The sequence below is a fragment of the Protopterus annectens genome, chromosome 3.part0 (assembly GCF_019279795.1).
Source record: "Protopterus annectens isolate FY-2018-M chromosome 3.part0, PAN1.0, whole genome shotgun sequence".
NCBI lineage: Eukaryota > Metazoa > Chordata > Ceratodontiformes > Protopteridae > Protopterus > Protopterus annectens.
In genome coordinates this window covers 458,499,527-458,518,893 of record NC_056731.1, presented here as the reverse complement: position 1 = coordinate 458,518,893, position 19,367 = coordinate 458,499,527, and the positions used below count along the sequence as shown (strand labels likewise).

General features: G+C 45.0%; 1 protein-coding gene across 1 annotated transcript in view; it reads left to right on the top strand.

Moving 5' to 3' along the window:
- Positions 1–19,367, top strand: part of MARCHF6 (membrane associated ring-CH-type finger 6) — a 2,699,933-nt gene that overhangs the window by 2,225,397 nt on the left and 455,169 nt on the right. The gene's annotated exons all lie outside the window — the stretch shown is intronic.

Here is a 19,367-nt window from a genome sequence, read left to right as displayed (position 1 = left end):
AGGTTAGATTGTGCCAGGTTGGTCTTCGGGAAGCGGTGCAATTACAATATGCCGTCGGATGCTCCGACGCCCGCTTCTTCGAAGAAGCGCAAAGACAAAGCAGCTAAACCCAGGCAAGAAGAGTCGTCCGTACCGGACGCCGGTTCTTTGGAGGCGTCGGTGGAACCGGTGGTTCCACCGGAGGCTTCTCTGGAGTCCCAGGGGGAGACTTTGATATTGCAGGATGTGGCCTCTCAGGAGGCAGGTCAGGCTGAGGGGGCTTCTCAGGTTACTGTTCTCCCTTCCCTTCCTAGGGTGGTTAGGCCCTCTCCTTCTGTTTCCAAGGCTTCTCCCAGAGGCAGGCCAGGTTTAGCTTCTGTTGGTGTCACTCCTAGTTCTTCAGGATCTGTGCCCAAGAAGCACATGCTCAAAATGGCAGAAGATTTAATTACTTTGATTAGAGGCTCTTTGCCCCCTCCTGATAAGAGGCCTAGGGTGGAACCAGAGTTGGGGAGTTTTGAGCAGGTTTCGGATGTTTCAGAGTCTTCGGCTGAAGACTTGCAGGAGTATTCTCCTTATTCTGATTCTGATGTGGATGATTCTACTCCTCCTGCTTCTCCTCCAGAGGATTTTTCTTTTTCAGAGACTCTTCATTCTATGAGGGAACATTTTAAGTGGGAAGGTCAGGACTTCTCTGATTCCAGGAAAAGGCTTAGGAATTTTGCTTTTACCCCAGCATAGGCCTTTGGCTATTCCTCCTGTTCTGGATGTTGTGGAAGATGTGTTTGCGGAGGCTTCACTTAATCCTGATTCTTTGCCTCCTGCTCCTGTTAAGCCGGACAGGTATTACAGGGTGCCTGAAGCTCATAAATATCTGTATAAGAGTCCTAGGGCAGACCCAGAAACAGTTAGTCAGGGACCTAAGGGTGTCAAGGCCTCTGTGGTAAAAAATCTGGTTCCTCCAGATAAAGAGGCCAGAGCTTTGGATAGATGGGGAAAGAAAGTCTATACTTCTTCCACCTTAGCTATGAGGGCTTTGAATTGCCAGTTTCACATGTTGAAATATCAAAACTATTTTCTTTCTCAATTGAAGTCTAAGGTGGATGCTCTGGCGGAAGGCATTGAGTGTAAAGAATTGCAAGATTTGGTACATGTTTCTGAACAGGTGGGTAAGCATTCTTTGCAATGTGGATTTGATGCTGTACAGGCCTCGTCTAGGGTGGCTGCCACTGGGTCAGTTCTTCGCAGGCACGCCTGGCTGAGGGATCAGAATTTATCTGACCATGTTAAAACAAGGATTTTAGATGCTCCTTTACAGTCTGATGTATTGTTTGGTTCACCTGTGGAGGCAGTTTTAAAGAAAATGGAAGACAAGGCTAAGTCTATGCAGACTGTTAAAGATTTTTTGCAAGTTCAGCCTCCGAAGTTTAGTAGGAATTGGCCTGCTAAGGGGTGGACGTACCCTTCTTATGATTCACAGTCTAGGGGAAGATCTAGACGTGGTAGGGGTAGAGCTCAGGGCTCTTTCAGACCTAGAACAGGGAGTTCTCCTGCACAGTCTTCGGGTGAGGGCAGGGGCAGTCCTTTCGTAAACAGGCCCAATGACCTACCTTTTCAGCTGCCAGAGCCTTCTTGTCTGGCAGCACCTTTAGGAGGAAGGTTGGCACTCTTCAAAGAAAATTGGAATTTGATTACCCAGGACAAATGGGTATTGGATATTATACACCAAGGTTACAGGTTTTATTTCCATACATTGTCTCCTTTCAAGGGTATGCCAGACGTTCCTCCTCAGCAAAGAATAGAGGCTCAAAAACAAATTTCTCTGCTGCTGCAAATAGGGGCCATACAGCCGGTCCCTCTGCCAGAAGTAGGCCTGGGATTTTATTCACGCCTGTTCCTAGTACCAAAGAAGGGGAACACGTGGAGACCAATTTTGGATTTGTCTATCCTCAACACTTATCTGGACATTCCCAAGTTCAAAATGTTGACGTTACAACAGCTTTTACCTCTGCTGGGCAAAGATCACTGGATGGTGACTCTGGATCTCAAGGAAGCTTACCTTCATGTTCCTATCAGGCTAAGTTGCAGGAAGTATCTGCGTTTTCGAGCTGGGACTTCTCATTATCAGTTCTCTGCATTGCCCTTTGGCTTATCTACTGCGCCCAGAGTGTTCACAAAAGTTCTGGCTCCAGTGATAGCTTTCTTCAGGCTAAAAGGAATACAGATTTATCCTTATTTGGACGATTGCCTGATTCTGGCCAAAGGAAGGGACGAGCTTCTTCATCATCTACAATATGTGATAGCAGTGCTAAGATGCCTGGGGTATTCTGTGAACAAAATAAAGTCCAGTCTAGTACCCTCTCAGGACATGTGCTTTCTGGGTGTGAGACTGAATACAGCATCCCAGATGGCCTTTTTGACCCCGGACAAACAAAAGAATCTTTCACTTTACTTCCATCAATTGTCTCATCTGTCCAGGCTGACTGCAAGGACAGTCCTTCAAGCCTTGGGGTTCATGGCATCTTGTATTCTGGTGCTTCCCAATGCCAAACTACATATGAGGAAGCTACAATGGTATCTCAAAAATGTATGGACTCAGCACTGCCAAGATATGGACACTGTCATTCGGATAATACCTTGCATTCAAAAGGAATTTTTGTGGTGGGCTCAGGAATGTCACCTAAACAAGGGACTCTCTGTGACCCTGCCAGAGGCGAGTCAGATTCTAACGACAGATGCCTCAGACAAAGCTTGGGGAGCTCATCTAAATGGAAAGTGGATACAAGACACGTGGCCTGCCAGACTACAACATCTACATATCAACTTGAAGGAGATGTTAGCAGTCCAATTTGCATTAATAGCTTTCAAGGATTTACTTCTTCCAGGACAGGTGTTGGTTCTAACAGACAACACAACTGTCATGTGGTACATCAACAAGCAAGGGGGAACACATTCCTATCCTCTATGCAGGCAAGCAATGATTTTGTGGGAGACTGCTCTCAGTTTACAACTCAATCTTCAGGCAAGGTTTCTGCCAGGAGCACAGAACTCCTTAGCAGACGTGTTGAGCAGACGAATTATGGATCCCCACGAGTGGAAATTGGATCCTCATGTATTTCAGAAATTGACAGTGTCATGGGGAACTCCAGACATAGATCTGTTCGCTTCTCCGCTAAACCACCAGCTGCCAAAGTTTTGCACAAAAAGGTTTCATCCCACAGCTTGGAAAGTGGATGCTCTTTCTTTCAATTGGAGCAATCTTCATGTGTATGCCTTTCCACCTCTGCCTCTCCTCCTAAAGGTCAGACAGGACAAGCCAAAGATGATTCTAATAGCTCCAGATTGGCCTCGACAGCACTGGTACCCATTACTGAGAAGTCTGGTTCGGGAGCCTCCATGGCCTTTGCCTTCGATTCCACACCTGCTGTCTCAAGAGAACAGTCATTTACTCAATGTCAAACTTCACTCTCTTCACCTAACAGCCTGGCATATTCTGTTTTAAACCCTGGAGGGTCTCAGCTTCCGCAGCAAGTTTTGAATGTTATTTTGGAGGCCAGAAGGCCTAGTACAAGGAAAGTATACGCAGATAAATGGAAGAGATTTTTATTTTGGAGTGCAGCAAAGGAATTTGATGTTGCTAAGCCTAATTTAAGTGTGGCTCTTCAATATCTTGCTGAGTTACTGGACAAAGGTTTGTCCTTCTCTTTTATTAAGATTCATGCTGCAGCAATTTCTGCTCACTATGACTGTGATCCACCTTTGTTTTCTCATCCTTTGTTTAAGCAATTCCTTAGAGGGGCAAAGAATATAAGACCCCCACGTAGAGCTCCTACTCCTGCTTGGGATCTCAATTTTGTGTTGGAGAAACTCACTCTACAACCTTTTGAGCCTGCAGCTACTGCTGAGTTGAAATATTTATCATGGAAGACTGCTTTTTTGTTGGCCATTACCTCTGCGAAGGGTTTCTAAATTACAGGCCCTTATGGCAGTTGAGCCTTTCTTAATTTTCCATAAGGATAGGGTATCTTTACGCACTAATCCTTCCTTTATGCCTAAGGTGGTTTCTAGTGTGGCTTTAAACCAAACTATTCATTTGCCTACTTTTTATGCAAACCCCCAAAATAAAGGGGAAAAGATTTTGCACACCTTGGATATACACAGGCAGTTGCGATATTATTTGAGCAGAACTAAAGAGTTCAGGCAGTCTCAGCAGTTGTTTGTTTCTTTTGCTTTGGGTTCTCAGGGCAAGCCTGTGTCAAAACAAACTATTTCTAAGTGGATTGGCTTTTGTATTGCTTTCTGTTATTCCCATCATGGTAAGGAAGTTCCAGCTGGGATTAGGCCTCATTCCACTAGAGCTACTGCCACATCTACAGCTTTTTTAAGGGGGGTGGCAACTAAGGATATTTTGGAGGCAGCTACTTGGAGTTCAGTGCATACTTTCTCTAAGCATTACCACCTTCCACTTTACTCTAAATCTAGGGCTGGGTTTGCCACTGCTATTTTACAGGGCATTTTGGCAGCTCCTACTACTTTATAGTTTTGCCATCCTCCCTTACCTCTGCTTTGGGATTCTACCCAAGTGTAAGGACTGCAGCAATGTGAGATGAAGAACATAGTACAGTTTTGTACCTACCATAAATGTAGATGTTCGAAGATCCACATTGCTGCAGTCCAATTTACCCTCCCTCCTTCCCCTCTGTTGTTACAGGCGGTTGTGTGGTTTGGGTTGTAAATATTGTACATATTGTATATATATATTGTTCATATGATTAGTGCTAGGGTGGTTGGTTGCTTTTTGCTGTCTTTTGGTTTTGACCTTTCTGTTTGGGGTCTTCTGACATCTGGGGCAAGAAAAGACTGAGGATATGACGTCGGTCATGCGCATTTGTACCCTGACGTCCTGATGTCAGTCTTAAGCGCCATGACCGACGTCAGCCTAATGCTTTGATATTCGGGCCGACCGAGGACAGCGGACTACCCAAGTGTAAGGACTGCAGCAATGTGGATCTTCGAACATCTACATTTATGGTAGGTACAAAACTGTACTTTTTTTCCTTCGGCGGCATTTTCCCTTAGATCTCTGAAGTACCTCTCATTTTACAAGACTGCAAAGGGATCTCCTGAAGGAGGTAGGAGATGCCCTCCAAGGAATAATTAGCTGAAGGGGTTGCAAATAAAATGTATTCTCAGCTTGCTACCTTAACATTTGTTGTCAACGTCTCCATGAGACTCGCCTCCAATGCAGCAGATGGAGCGAAGTAGAGCTGTGGGTTTTGGAATTTCCTTAAGGAGACATTTCTGGATGCACTTGTGACTTTGCGGAGCCCTGTAAGTCTTCCTTTATAAATTCCTTGTTTGACGGCTCGTCTTTGTTCAAGTCTAAAGTAAAGGAGACACTCACCAGGTGCAAACAGGAAGGAAAGACTTCATCTTCCATAGAAGTCCATTTTTCCTTGCCTACTAAACCTTATCCAAGATTAGAAAGGTAGTGGTAAAGTGTGGTTGCGAAAATCTCACAGATCCTTTCAGGACACGCATGGTGAATCTTCTCCCAGAGGCACAGGGGGAAGTAATAATGGAAGGTGCCAACGACCGAGAATCTTTTTTGCAAGCCCTTTCAGTGCTCCTTAATGGAGGCCCGACTGGAGGCAGTCGGGGGTCGCTTATGTTTGTACCCAGAAGCCTGGTATATTCTAACAAAAGACAAATGGTTACAAAGAATCATATCCAGGGGTTACAATATACCTTTTTCTCTTCCAGTCCCTTGGGTCAGAAGAGTTCCAGATGTTCCACCCAGTCAAAAGGAACAAGCAACTCTAGAAATTCAAATGTTGCTAGACAAGAGAGTCATCCAAAAAGTCCCTGCGGACCAAGTAGAATCTGGAACTTGCTCAAGATTCTTGTTGATGCAAAGAAACAGGGGACTTGAGACCAATGTTAGATCTCAGCTTTATAAACAAGTCAATAAAAAAGACCAAGTTCTGGATGGTGACACTACAGTCGATACTCCCATTCCTGGAAAAGGACGATTGGATGTGCTTGATAGATCTCCAGGATGTGTACTACCACATAAAAATGGACAGGCAATCCAGGAGATATCTCCACTTTTGGCTGGGAGACAGTCACTACCATTTTCTTGCTCTGCACTTTGACCTCGCTACAGCCCCCAATGTGTAACTTAGAAAAATCTGCCTTAGAGCCCTCTCAGCAAGTGGTTTTCATAGGGGCAGAGTTAGATTGAACACATTTGACAGCAAGACGTCTCTCTGAAAGAATCCAAGTTCTAAGACGTCAGGTAATGTACATTTTGAGAAGGAAAAAAGTCCAAGTAAGGATAGTTCTGAAAGTTCTAGGAACCATGGCAGCAGCTTTAGTTTTGATTCCCCAAGCACATCTGCACATAAGAATTCTTCAGTGGTTACTATCCACTTAGTGGTCAATGCAACAAATTCCAATGTCTCACATAATCATTACAGACACTTGCAGGAAGGATCTTCGTTGGTGGGTTTATTCCACTCCTGTGACTCTAGGTCGACCGTTTGTTTTTTCCCCAACCATTGGCCACAGTGACCATGGATGCCTCTCAGGTTTGGGGGGTGTTATCTGGGAAGGTCAGTCCAAGGCATCTGGCAGGATCACGAGGCCCACTTGCGCATCAGTGTCCTAGAGATGAGAGTGGTGCTTTTAGCGTAGCAAGCATTCCAGGACTCACCCGCTAGGAACCATTGCAATCCAGACAGACTTGTCGGTTGTATGGTACATCAACAAGGAGGAACCAGATCTTACCTTAACCCCTTTGTCGAGAGGCCCTGAGAGTATTGCAGTGGGGAACCTCCTCCCAACGTTTTCTGGTTGCAGCACACATCCCGGGGAAATCCAACGTGATACCGGACAGACTCAGCAGAGCGATTCTGATTCCTCGTGAGTGGTTCTTAAATCAGGAAGTAGTGGAAAAGATTTTCCAAAAATGGGGCCAGCTTTGCTGCGACCTCTTTGAGACATCCATGAATGCCAGATGCAGCAGCTACTTTGCCCTTAACCCCCCACCTTTGGGGGAGTCACCAAGGGATGCACTTGTTCACAATTGGCCCCCAGGCCTCCTCTATGCTTTCCCCTCTTTCCCAAAGTTCTCTAGAAAGCCAGTTGTTTGGGAAGGGACTTGATACTGATGGCTCCATACTGGCCTCGTCAAATCTGGTTCCCCTTCCTATTACTTCATCTTCAAGAGGAGCCCTGGATTCTGGACCTGTTTCCAGACTTTCTGACTCGTGCGTCTGGAGCGCTCCATCAGTTCCTGCAGACCCTCAAGTTGACAGCATGGCTGCTCCAGTTCCAGTCATAGCCAGGTTTCCAAACCTATCCTCTCCAGTCAAACACGTTCTGGTATCTTCTCATAAGGCTTCAACAAGGAAAATATATAAAAGCAAATGGAAAAGGCTTTCCTTATGGGCTGCTCATAACAATATAGACCCTTGTTTTTCTCCAATCAGTTCCATACTAGATTTCCTGATAAAACTATTCAGTGACTGTGCTGCAGCAGCTGCTATCAGAGTTCAGCTAGCAGCGATCTCCAGTTTTCATTTTGGACACACTGTTTCCAGTATAATATCAAATAAACTATGTAAAGCCTTTCTTAAGGGTACCTTGTTATTAAGGCGCCCCCCCCCCTTATCAGAGACCCTGCAGCACCATGGGACTTTGAATTTCATCCTTTCAAACCAGCATCCTCTTGTGAATTGAAATTCTTGACGTGGAAAACAGTTTTCTTGATAGCAATTACCTCAGCTAGAAGGTGTCAAAGTTGCAAGCCTAGTCATTTGAAGCCCCATACTGCGTTTCCATAAAAACAGGGTTCCCTTATGAACAAACCCCTCTTTTTTGCCCAAGGGAACCTCAGAGGCATATCTGAACCAAACTATAGAATTACCAATTTTTTCCCCAAAGTATGAAAAAGCAGAATACATGTTGCATCAACTGGATGTACGTAGAGAATTGTGTTTTTACTTGAACAGAACTGAGGAATTCAGAAAATCTGATCAGTTATTTATTTCCTTTTCAAACTCAAAGGATTTCCTCTTTCTAAAGTTACACTTTCTAAGTGGCTTTCGGACTCTTTAACATATATTCAGTGGATATAAGAAGTGTACACACCCCTGTTGAAATGCCAGCATTTTCTGATATAAAACATAAGACAACACTAAATAATTTCAAAACTTTTCCCACTTTTAATGTGACCTATAACCTGTTTAATTCAATTGAAAAACAAATCTGTTGGGGGAAAACATATTAAAAAAAAAAAAAAAAAAAAAAAAGACTTACAATAAGCTGGTTGCATAAGTGTGCACACCCTTAAACTAATACTTTGTTGAAGCACCTTTTGATTTAATTACAACATTCAGTCTTCTTGGGTACACACCTGCCATCAATTAAAGACACTCTGATTAACCCTAAATAAAGTTCAGCTGTCCTAGTAGGATTTTCCTAGCATTTACTCAGTTGCTTGCTGCAGCAAAAGCCATGGTTCGCATTGAGCTTACAAAACATCAAAGGGATCTCATTGTTGAAAGGTTATCAGTCAGGAGAGGGGGAAAAACATCCACAGCATTAGATATACCATGGAACACAGTGAAGTCAGTCATCAAAAAGTGGGGAAAAACATGGGACAACAGTAACTTTGCAAAGAACTGGACTTCCGTCCAAAATTGATGTAAAGACCAGAAGAAAACTGGTCGGAGGTTGCCAAGAGACCTACAGCAGCACTGAAGGGAGCTGCGCAAATTTCTGGCAAGTACTGGATATGTACTACATGTGACAATCTCCCATATTCTCTATATGCCCAGACTATGGGGTTAGGGTTGCAAGACGGAAACCATTTCTTACACAGAAAAACATCCACGGTCAGCTAAAATGTGCAAAACAATACATAGTCTCCCAAAATTATGTGGGGAAAATGTGTTGTGGTCTGATGAGACTAAGGTTGAACTTTTTAGCCACAATTCCAAAAGGTCCGTTTGGTGCAAAAACAATGCTTCGCATCACCAAAAGAACACCATCCCAATGGTGAAGCATGGTGGTGGCAGTATCATGCTTTGGGGTTGCTTTTCCTCAGTTGGTACTGGGGCTTTAGTCAAGGTGGAGGGAATTATGAACTGTTCCAAATACCAGTTAATTTTGGCCCAAAACTCACCATAACATTCCATGTGTGTTGTCCATCTTCGCCATCATTCTCTTACATCCCACCCTCATTCCCCCTCCTTTTCTTAACTCCTAGAAGACCAAGTCTATTCAGTTGGATTTCCATTGACCTCTGTCCTTCATTAGCCTCTAGTTACTGCATTGAATTACGTATAGACTTTTTTATTGTGGCAAACAATGTCTGGAGATGGAAAAGAAAGTAACACAGTAAATCAAACGCTAGCTCGGCGTGTCTCCTACCCTCAAAATGATCCTGATGTCGGGCTGCTTGTCTCGCGTCCCACTTCTACTTCAGGTACTCCCTCCCAGATTCTCAGCCCCATAAGGAAACTGAAAGGCAGGGAAGACGTCCTCTAAACTAAGACTATGCCCTGGGAACTGCCTTGACTCCAGGCAAACACTGTGATGCTCCCAACGATCATCTACTAAGGAGGGAAACCTCAGTGTAGGTAGCCTTATCGACACAATTGGTAGTACTAACTTTGGGAACTGTAAACTGTACCTCCTGCGTGCATGATAGCAGCCTACCGCAGCCCACATTGCCTCTCCAGCTCGCACCTTTCTCTCCCCTAAGCTTGCATTAAGTTGCACTTTAGAATATTCTCAACTGTAAAGTGCAAAAGCAGAATATTCTTTTATTTTATTTTTCTGCCTGCCATTTCTCCTTTCGCCAGTAGGTGGCAGCAATTACAACTATCATACACTTGCTCTGAAACTTTTCCCAACTCATTCACTAGCATAGTCTCTCTAAATATAGCGTCTCCTGCCTCATTAAAGTAAACTCTACATTTCCACACTTGCTCAACCTGAGCATCTAAACTCAAACTTAAGTTCAACTATAACTTAAATTATAACTTAATAAAGTTATAACTTAAGAAAACTACAGAATATCCACTTACTCAATGACTGTAGCCCCTCATTTCTAGCTCTGAATCCCAGTTTACGGATTGTTTTTCTCTGAAGTCTCTCACTCCTCTGGCTCTACCCGGTCCGTTCGCCCTGCGGGCTCACTCCTCTCCCCTACCCTACCCCCAAATCCCACCCACCCCTGTGCTCCTACTCTTATACTTCCTCACACCACACCCCCTCAACTTCTACACCAATCATATACACCCTATACCAAACTCCTCCCACTTCCATACACACACCAATTCACACAACCCACCCTCTCCCATACACACACCACTCCTCACACACCCATACAACAATGGCTACCTTCCCCCCACAGACTCTACTACTAGCTACCCTTCTATTATCCCTAACCTATATTTTCTTTATTTTTATTTATTTGCAGTTGCTTAACCAGGGATAGTCCATTGGGCCAATAAGAACCCGTTTTCAGTGGAGTCCTGGGGAGAAAAGCTCCGAAACAAAACAAAGATTACATTAATTTACAAAATAGATTTTGATTTCAAGTCAAGTTTAGCTTGAGAGTTTGAAGCTGATGTGAGCTTGGAAAATGGCCGGCCCAATACCCATGCGCAAGGAATGAACGAGGATTAACAATATCAGATTGTAGGTTTCATTTTTGATGTTTGAGCTAAAGCAGGAGAGGATGTCTTCTAGAGTTTACATTTTATATATTGCTATATATTTATATATAGAGTTACATATTTATATAATTATATATTTATGTATAGTTATATATTTATATATATAATTTACAGTTTATATTACCCAACTTAACCTCCCCACCAACACATACCACCACCTCAGGCCTCCCAAATACATCACACGCATATTCACAGATCTCCCCAGAACTCTGCTCCTCCAACCCATCCCACCTTTTCAAACTCACCATACTCCCCTCCCCACCGCACCATCACCTCACCCCTTTCTAACTGCTTTCTCAAAAAAAAACATCCCCCACCGCAATCGTATTTCTCTATTCTCTCTACTCCTCCTCAGGCATTTCCTCCCCCATATCTCACTCTCACTCTCAGGTGACATCCACCCTAACCCAGGTCCAATCCCCAGCATTACCCACCCTAACCCAAATTCCAATCCACACATACTCAAGGCTATCCACCTCACAACCCTAAACGCGCAAAACCTCTATAATAAAATCCCCAACCTACATGCCTGGCTGTCTCATAACCAGCCAGACATAACCGCAGTCTCTGAGACCTGGCTCAAACCCTCCATCAGAGACGAAGAAATCCTCCCCCCAGGCTACCATATCATATGCAATGATAGGCTTCATAGAAAAGGAGGTGATGTAGCTATTACCTACCCCTCCACTCTCACTCCAGAGACCAACCCCTTCCCAACCTTTGCCAATGCAGAAATGGCTGTAGGCTTTTTAAAACTTGACTACAAATCCATCTGCATCTACTCCATCTGCATCCCACCTGGAGACAATACCAAAACTGTAGAAGACATCCTCTCCTGGTTTAGCTCAAACATCAAAAATGAAACCTACAATCTGATCTTGTTAATCCTCATTCATTCCTTACGCATGGGTATCGGTTCCGAGCTCTGAACCGAGCCGGCCATTTTCCAAGCTCGCGTCAGCTTCAAACTCTCAAGCTAAATTCTTACCCACAATTACCCTCTCCCTATTACCTCAGATTTTGTTTGCCGCGTTGCCATCCGATCGTGTCAAGCTACTTCTCTTGAGCTAAGTATAGTCAGTTGTTGTTTAATTGCTTTACAAATTACTTTTCTGTCAGAAAAGTTGATTTTATTGTCTCTTGCCCTATAGCATCTAGCATTCATAATTTCCTCAGGTTTTTTCTGTCCTTTACTTAACATTTTTACCACAAGGTAAATTTCTCCTTACCATTGTTGGTAATCCTTTTCCCTTTCTCTTTTTTACCTTTGGGTACTCTCCTGTACCATTGTTGGTGCTTTTCTATTTGTTAATATGGCAGAAAAAAGGGTAGCGGGTTTAAGCGGTGTTCTGATTGTGGACACACACTGCCTACTTCTGATGCACACTCTTTCTGTTTATTATTTGGGAGCTTCAAATTTATCTGTTGAATCACCTTGTACTATTTGTGAGAACTTTTCTAATAGAACTATGTTAGAAAGGAAAAACAAGCTGATACTGAAGGGACTTCTAAAATCTCCCTTTTCAGAGGGTATTTCTGGGTCAGAGGTCTCAACCCCTCCAAAAACCCATAACAAAATGGATGTTTGTACTATGGCTAAATCCTTGCCTTCTTCCCCAGCTGGGGACTCTCACCAATCAAAATCTAAAAAGGCTAAAATTTTGGCTCCAGAGCTTTCTGTCAGCCCCAGTGCTTTTGGTGCCCAGACCTTCGGCACCGAGGCCTTCGGCTCCATTAGTGATTTCGGCTCCGTCCTCTCCTGCAGCCTTCTACATATCTGCACCGAGGGGCTCCTCGGTTCAGACTGTTACCTCTGTATCGGCACCGACTGCTCAGTCGGCGCAGACCTTGACCGCGTCTGCTCCGAAATCTTTCTTGCAACTGAGGACTTTATTGTTGACTCCATGTTTGTTGGTTCCAGCTTCGGCACCGACAACCACTTCGGCACCAATCCCTGTGTCGGTGCAGACAATGACATCGGCACCGAGACTACGTCGGTGCAGACTACAGTAGTTCAGTCTTTCTCGGCACCGTTGTCCTCGGTGTGGTCAGATGAGATGGGCACCGAGTCTGCCTCTTTTGTGGACAGGCCTGTTTCTCTCTGTCTCTGTGAGGTCCACTAGAAGTCTTTCTGAACATGATGTGTTGTGTCTTGTGGACCAGGCATTCTTGGCCAGAGGTATTCCACCCCCCAGGAACTATCCTTCCTTGGGAGGTGATCACACATCTCCAAAGACACCTTCTTATTCTCCTCCTTCATTGCCTTTGAAATAGATATAGTACAGTCTTCCCCTTCTGTGGTTCCCTTTATGGATCTCACTAAGGAACCGCAGTTGCCTTCATGGCAGGAAAGTTTTGCTACGACCTAGAATGTCAGCTGTGACACGCATAGCTTGCTGCTCCACAGCCATCCAGGGACTCCGAGTCGGCAGGCTGAGCCACTTAAGAGAGGAGTGCCCCCTGTCCTAGACACACTCCTCTCTGGGTGGACCAGCCTTCCAACTGATGGAGAAGGCTTTCACTGCTGCTGGCGATACCTGACTGTCTATACTTCAGCCCTCCTCTGGTACACTGGTTTCACAAATCGCACCTAGCAGACAACCGGGTGCAAGGGCCTCAGGACATATTCCCTCCGTAATCCCCTTTTTCATTGTCTTCCCCAGCTTTTTCTGCTGAGGAGGTCCACCAGAAAAGTTTGTGTAAGAGGAAGCAGATGGACTCCACAGAAGAGTCCCTCACCGAAGACACAGATTTCGATGAGGGGGAAGGAACCCTCGGTCACCCTCTGAGGTATCCTTTGGTGATGTCCTTGAAATCCTGAAACAGAGAGGTGACTGGCAGCCCTCTAAACTGACACCTGAAGAAACTGTGTTCCTGCAGGCCTTTCGTGCCCAGCCCCCTACCTCCTGCGTTACTCCCCCTGCCGATGAACTTGTCAAGTTCATTGTGCAGCATGCTTGGAAGGCCCCTGATACTGTTGAAGCTATTCCCCGGAGGCCAAATAAGATCTTGTCCCCTCCTGCTTTAGACCCCCATTGGTCCAAAGGTCTTCCTGTAGATGCTTTGGTAGTTGCAGCTGCAACAAAAAAGAATCTGGCAGAAGAAGAAAGCCAGACTGTCCATCCGTGAAACAGAGAGTCCCGGGCCTTGGACAGAATAGGGAAGCGCACCTTTGCTTCAGCGACCTTCGCTGTCAGGTCCCTGAATTATATGGCATATTTTACCAGGCTTCAAAGGCATCTGGTTTCTGAGCTCTCTGAAACCTTGGCTGGTGCAGTGTCTGATGAGGTCAGTGACAAAGTGGCCTCTCAGCTGGCCACCATTGAGTCTATATCTAACTCCTCTATGCTGTTGATATCTCATGCATCAGAAGGAGCAGCTAGAGTGGCGGGTTCAACACACCTGGATGCGCTTGTGCAACTTTGCAGAACCTTTTAAGTCTTCCTTTCTTAATGCCCCCATTGAGCCCTCCTCATTGTTTGGGCCCAAAGTTAATAGAACACTGGCCAGATGTGAACAAGATGGTAATACCCTTTCTGCCTTAGGTGTCCATTATTCTTCCCCTCAGCGTGCTTTCTCCCAAAACCAAAAGAGTGTGAAGATATGGTTCAAGAAATCTCAGGGTCCTTTCCATGACACACAGGCTGAGTTCTCCCCCAGAGGCAGAGGGGGAAACTCACAGGGAAGACACTCCTTTCTGGGCAGAGGGGGACCGTGTAACCAGGGTTCCAGGGATTCTTTCCCTGGTCAATCCTACCAGTGCTCCTGAAGAGCGGCCCAACTCCTTTCCTCTGGAGGTGGTTGAGGGACGTTTCTCCTTGTACCCTTCTGCCTGGCTAACCATTACCACCGATTCTTGGGTACAAAGGATCATAACCAGAGGTTATCATATCCCCTTCGATCTTTGTCCTGTCCCTTCAAAAAATCTTCCTGACGTTACACCCAGCCAAAGGGAAGAAGTAGCACTAGAGATAGAAAAGTTGCTAAGAAAAAGAGTCCACCATATAGTCCCTCCAGACCAGATAGGATCCTGATTCTACTCGAGACTATTTTTGGTGCCAAAGAAAACCGGGGACTGGAGACCAATTTTGGATCTCAGTGTATTAAACAAGTTTGTGAGAGTACAAAAATTCCAGATGGTCACTATACAGTCTGTCCTCCCGCTTTTGGAAAAATACGATTGGATGTGCTCTATAGATCTTCAAGATGCGTGCTACCACATAAAGGTGGACAGGCCGTCAAGAAGATTTCTGCGCTTCTGTGTGGGAGCCAGTAACTACCAGTTCAGAGTACTGCCCTTAGGTCTCTCTACAGCCCCCAGAGTGTTCACAAAGTGCATAGCAGTTGTCACAGCTCACGTGCGACTTCAAGGATTCCAGGTGTTTCCATACCTATACTGTCTCATTTCCGCCCCCACCAGATATCTACTAGAAAAAGCCCTGGCATACTCTCTCCTCGCTGCACAAAGGCTAGGTATAACCATAAACTGACAGAAATCCAATCTCACCCCATCTCAGTCGAAAGAATTTATAGGGGTCATCGTGGACACAAAAAACTGCAGAGCTGCTATTACAGAGCACAGAATTTTAAGAATAAAGCAACAATTAATTCCAATCCTTTCAAAGGAAAAATCCACAGCTCACTCTGTTCTACAGCTGTTGGGTTCCATGGCAGCCTCCATTGCCATTGTTCCCCTGGCCAGGTTTCACATGAGGCTTCTACAATGGCTACTGCTCACCCACTTGTATCCTTTTCAGCATCCTCTTTCAGCCATGATTCGAGTAACCGACAGGTGCAAACAGGATTTTAATTGGTGGATGACACACAATCTCTTACAGTGGTCTCGCCTCTTTTACCCCCAGCAACCCAAGGCCACAGTGACCACGGACGCCTCCCTGATGGGGTGGGGGGGGGCTATGTCAGGGACAGACAGTCCATGTCACTTGGTCCCAACTGGAGGCCCATCTGCATATAAATTTTCTAGAGCTGAGGGCGGTGCTTTTGGCGTTGCAAGCATTCCATCCCCTGCTGCCGTCTGGGACAATTGCGATTCAATCAGGCAACATGGCGGTGGTCTGGTACATCAACAAGCAAGGTGGAACCAAATCTTACCCTCTTTGTCGAGAGGCCATGAGGATATGGCAATGGCCGATGGCGACCAACCGTTTTCTTCTAGCAGCGCACATTCCCGGGAGTTCCAACAGGATAGCAGACAGACTCAGCAGGTGCATTCTTCAACCTCACGAGTGGTCCCTGAATCCCTTGATAGCGGCGGAGATCTTCCACCACTGGGGCCATCCTTGCTGCGACCTCTTTGCATCCCCGAACAACTACAAATGCAGCAAGTACTTCGCCCTGATTCTCCCTCTGGGACAGTTACCCAGGGACGCTCTAGTCTATGATTGGCCCTCGGGTCTTCTCTACGCATTTCCACCCTTTTCTCTCATTCCCCAGTTTCTGAAGAAAGCCCGGTGGTTGAAGAGCAAGGTAATCCTCATAGCACTGTATTGGCCATGACAGATTTGGTTCCCATTCCTTTGGCCTCACCTACTAGATCGACCATGGATTCTTCATCCAATCCCATAGTTGATCTCGCACCCACAGAACCTGATTCATCCCAACCTGAACAGCCTGAAGCTAACTGCTTTGCTACTCCAATTCCCTTGATTGCCAGGCAGAATGATTTTTCTTTACCAGTACGTGATATTGTCATTGCTTCTCATACGTCTTCCACTAGAATTACTTGTCTGAGCAAGTGGAAAAGATTTACCTGTTGGCTGAAAGATAAACAAGTAGACCCCTTTTCAGCACCAGTGTCGATCATACTAGACTCTCTGGCCAACCTGTTTCAATCGGGTCTTTCGGCCTCTACCATTAGAGTTCATTTGGCTGCAATTTCTAATTTTCATGAGGGTGTTCAAGATTCCTCTCATGTCCCATAAATTGTGAAAGACCTTCATAAAAGGTGTGAATCATCTGAAGTCACCTTGAACCTATTCAACTGTGGAATTTATCATTCGTTCTACAAGCTCTGACAATGGCACCTTTGGAACTAGCCTCTTCTTGCAACCTCAAGTATTTGTCATGGAAAACCTTGTTTTTGGTCACTATTAATTCTGCCAGACGTATTTCTGAACTTCAAGCTTTATGTATCAAGACTCCATACTTACTTTTTCATACAGATAGAGTGTCTGAGAACTAATCCGTCATTTCTGCCTAAAGTGATCTCTGAAATGTCAATTAATCAAGCCATTGAATTGCCAGTTTTCTTTCCTAACCATTCAGACAGAGGAGATTATTGCATACGTACCCTAGATATACACAGGCAAATCTGTTTTTACTTAAACAGGACTAAACCCTTTCGTAAATCTGACCAGTTATTTTTGGCCTTTTCTGGATCTAGGTTAGGATCGGCTGTTGCTAAGGTCACATTAGCTTGATGATTGAAGGACTGTGTGACCTTTATTTACACACAACGTAATATCTCATTGCCTACTACCATGAAAGCTCATTCAACAAGGTCAGTGGCAACTTCTGCTGCCTTCCATGCCAGAGCTTCTTTACATGACATCTGCGCAGCTGCAACTTGGGCTACGCCTCATACCTTCATCAATCATTACAAATTGGATTTGGCCTCCAGGGGAAGAGCATCTTTCGGTTCTATGGTGCTCAGGAATGTCCTTCCATGAGAGCCTCCCAGGAATAGAAGTAGTTGAGGACTCTGTCCCATGCGTAAGGAATGAACAAGGATTAACAGTGTCAGATAAAGAAGTTATGTCTTACCATAACGTTCCATCTGTATTGTTGATCCTCGTTCAGTCATTACAACCCTCCCTCCTTCCCCCTCCTGTGGTTTCTAGTCTATCTCACCATCCAGTTCTCTTAGGTTATTTGACCAGAGGTAGCCTCTACCTTCTTTAACTTGTAAACTCAATCTGAGGTAACAGGGAGAGGGGAATTGTGGATAAGAGTTTAGCTCGAGAGTTTGAAGCTGACGCGAGCTTGGAAAATGGCCGGCTCGGTTCCAAGCTCGGAACCGATGCCCATGCATAATGACTGAATGAGGATCAACAATGCAGATGGAACGTTATGTTAAGACATAACTTCTTTTTCTAGGTGACCTAAATATTAACTTGGCCTCCTTCCTCCTAAATACCCCAACTCACTCAATCAACCTCTACAATTTAACCCAACTAATAAACCTCCCAACCAGGCCACCTAAAGATGGAGCCTCTGGTACCGTCATAGATTGGATATTAACAACCCACCCCAACCATATCTTTAATGCCAGTATAATATCAGACCCCCTAAGTGACCACTTACCAGCTTTTATAGACCGCCTACCCTCTCACATAGAAAAACAACACCTATTTAAGCAATCCCATAACCTAGCTTCCTTCAACCCCGAAATCTTCTCTGAATGCCTTAAGATTACTGACTGGTCTCTACTAAAAATCCTTCCACTAGATAATGCTGTCTCATATTTTAACCATATTTTCCTTACCTTACTTGATAAACTAGCCCCTTTCCAAATCAAATGCATCAAAACTAATCTCTGCCCCTGGCTATCCCAAGAAACTAAACTGATAATGATTTAACGAAACAAAAAATGGAAACTGTACCAAAAACAAAACAAAAAAAAAGCACCCACCAAGAATATAAACATCTACGTAACCTAGCCAAAAAATCAATAACAAAAGTTCACAGAAACTACTACTGCAATCTGCAATCCAAACACTCAAACAACCCAAAGAAATTCTGGACCTCCATCTCCTCAATACTCAACCCCGGTAATACCGACCCCTGCTCCAATCCTAACCTCTCAAACCTAGAAACAGCCACTAAATTCCAACACATTTTTCATTGATTTCATAGCTAAATTATCCTCCACCTTCCCCAACCCACCCACCAATGCAACCCCCTCACCCCACCCCCCAAATTCCCCCTCTCACCCTCCTCCCCATTCTCCCGTAAACCTGTCTCCACCAACACTATAGAAAGACTACTCCAAAAGCTAAAACCATGCCGCAATGCCCCTGACAGCCTTCCAGCAAATTTCCTTCAACTATCAGCTGAATCAGTAGCCCATCCCATATCCATTCTCATAAATAGATCCATTCAGTAATCCCATGTACCAGCCATCTGGCGACAAGCATTCATAATCCCTCTGCACAAAGATGGTAAAAACACTGACGCTACCAACTTCAGACCCATAGCTAAAATCTCACCTCTCCCTAAAATTCTAGGAAAAAACATCCACTCCCAGCTCATGCCCTACCTAACCCAACACTAACTCCTCTCCCACCCAAGCACTGCTTCTGCCCTGGCCACTGCATCATAACAGCCCTCCTTTCCTTCCTTGAAACAGTCAATCTAGCACGTGATAGCGGCAAATATGCATCTTCCCTATTTCTTGACCTCTCAAAGGCATTCGACACAATCTCCCATCCCCTACTCCTATCTCAGCTCTCTCACTTGCATCTGTCTCCCTCAACCTTAGCCTGGTTCTCCAACTACCTTTCCGTGCGCCAACAGGCTGTGCAATGAAAAGAATCAACCTCCCCTTTCTTACCTAGACCCACAGGAGTCTCTCAAGGATTGGTACTGGGCCCACTCCTCTTTAATATATTCATCAAC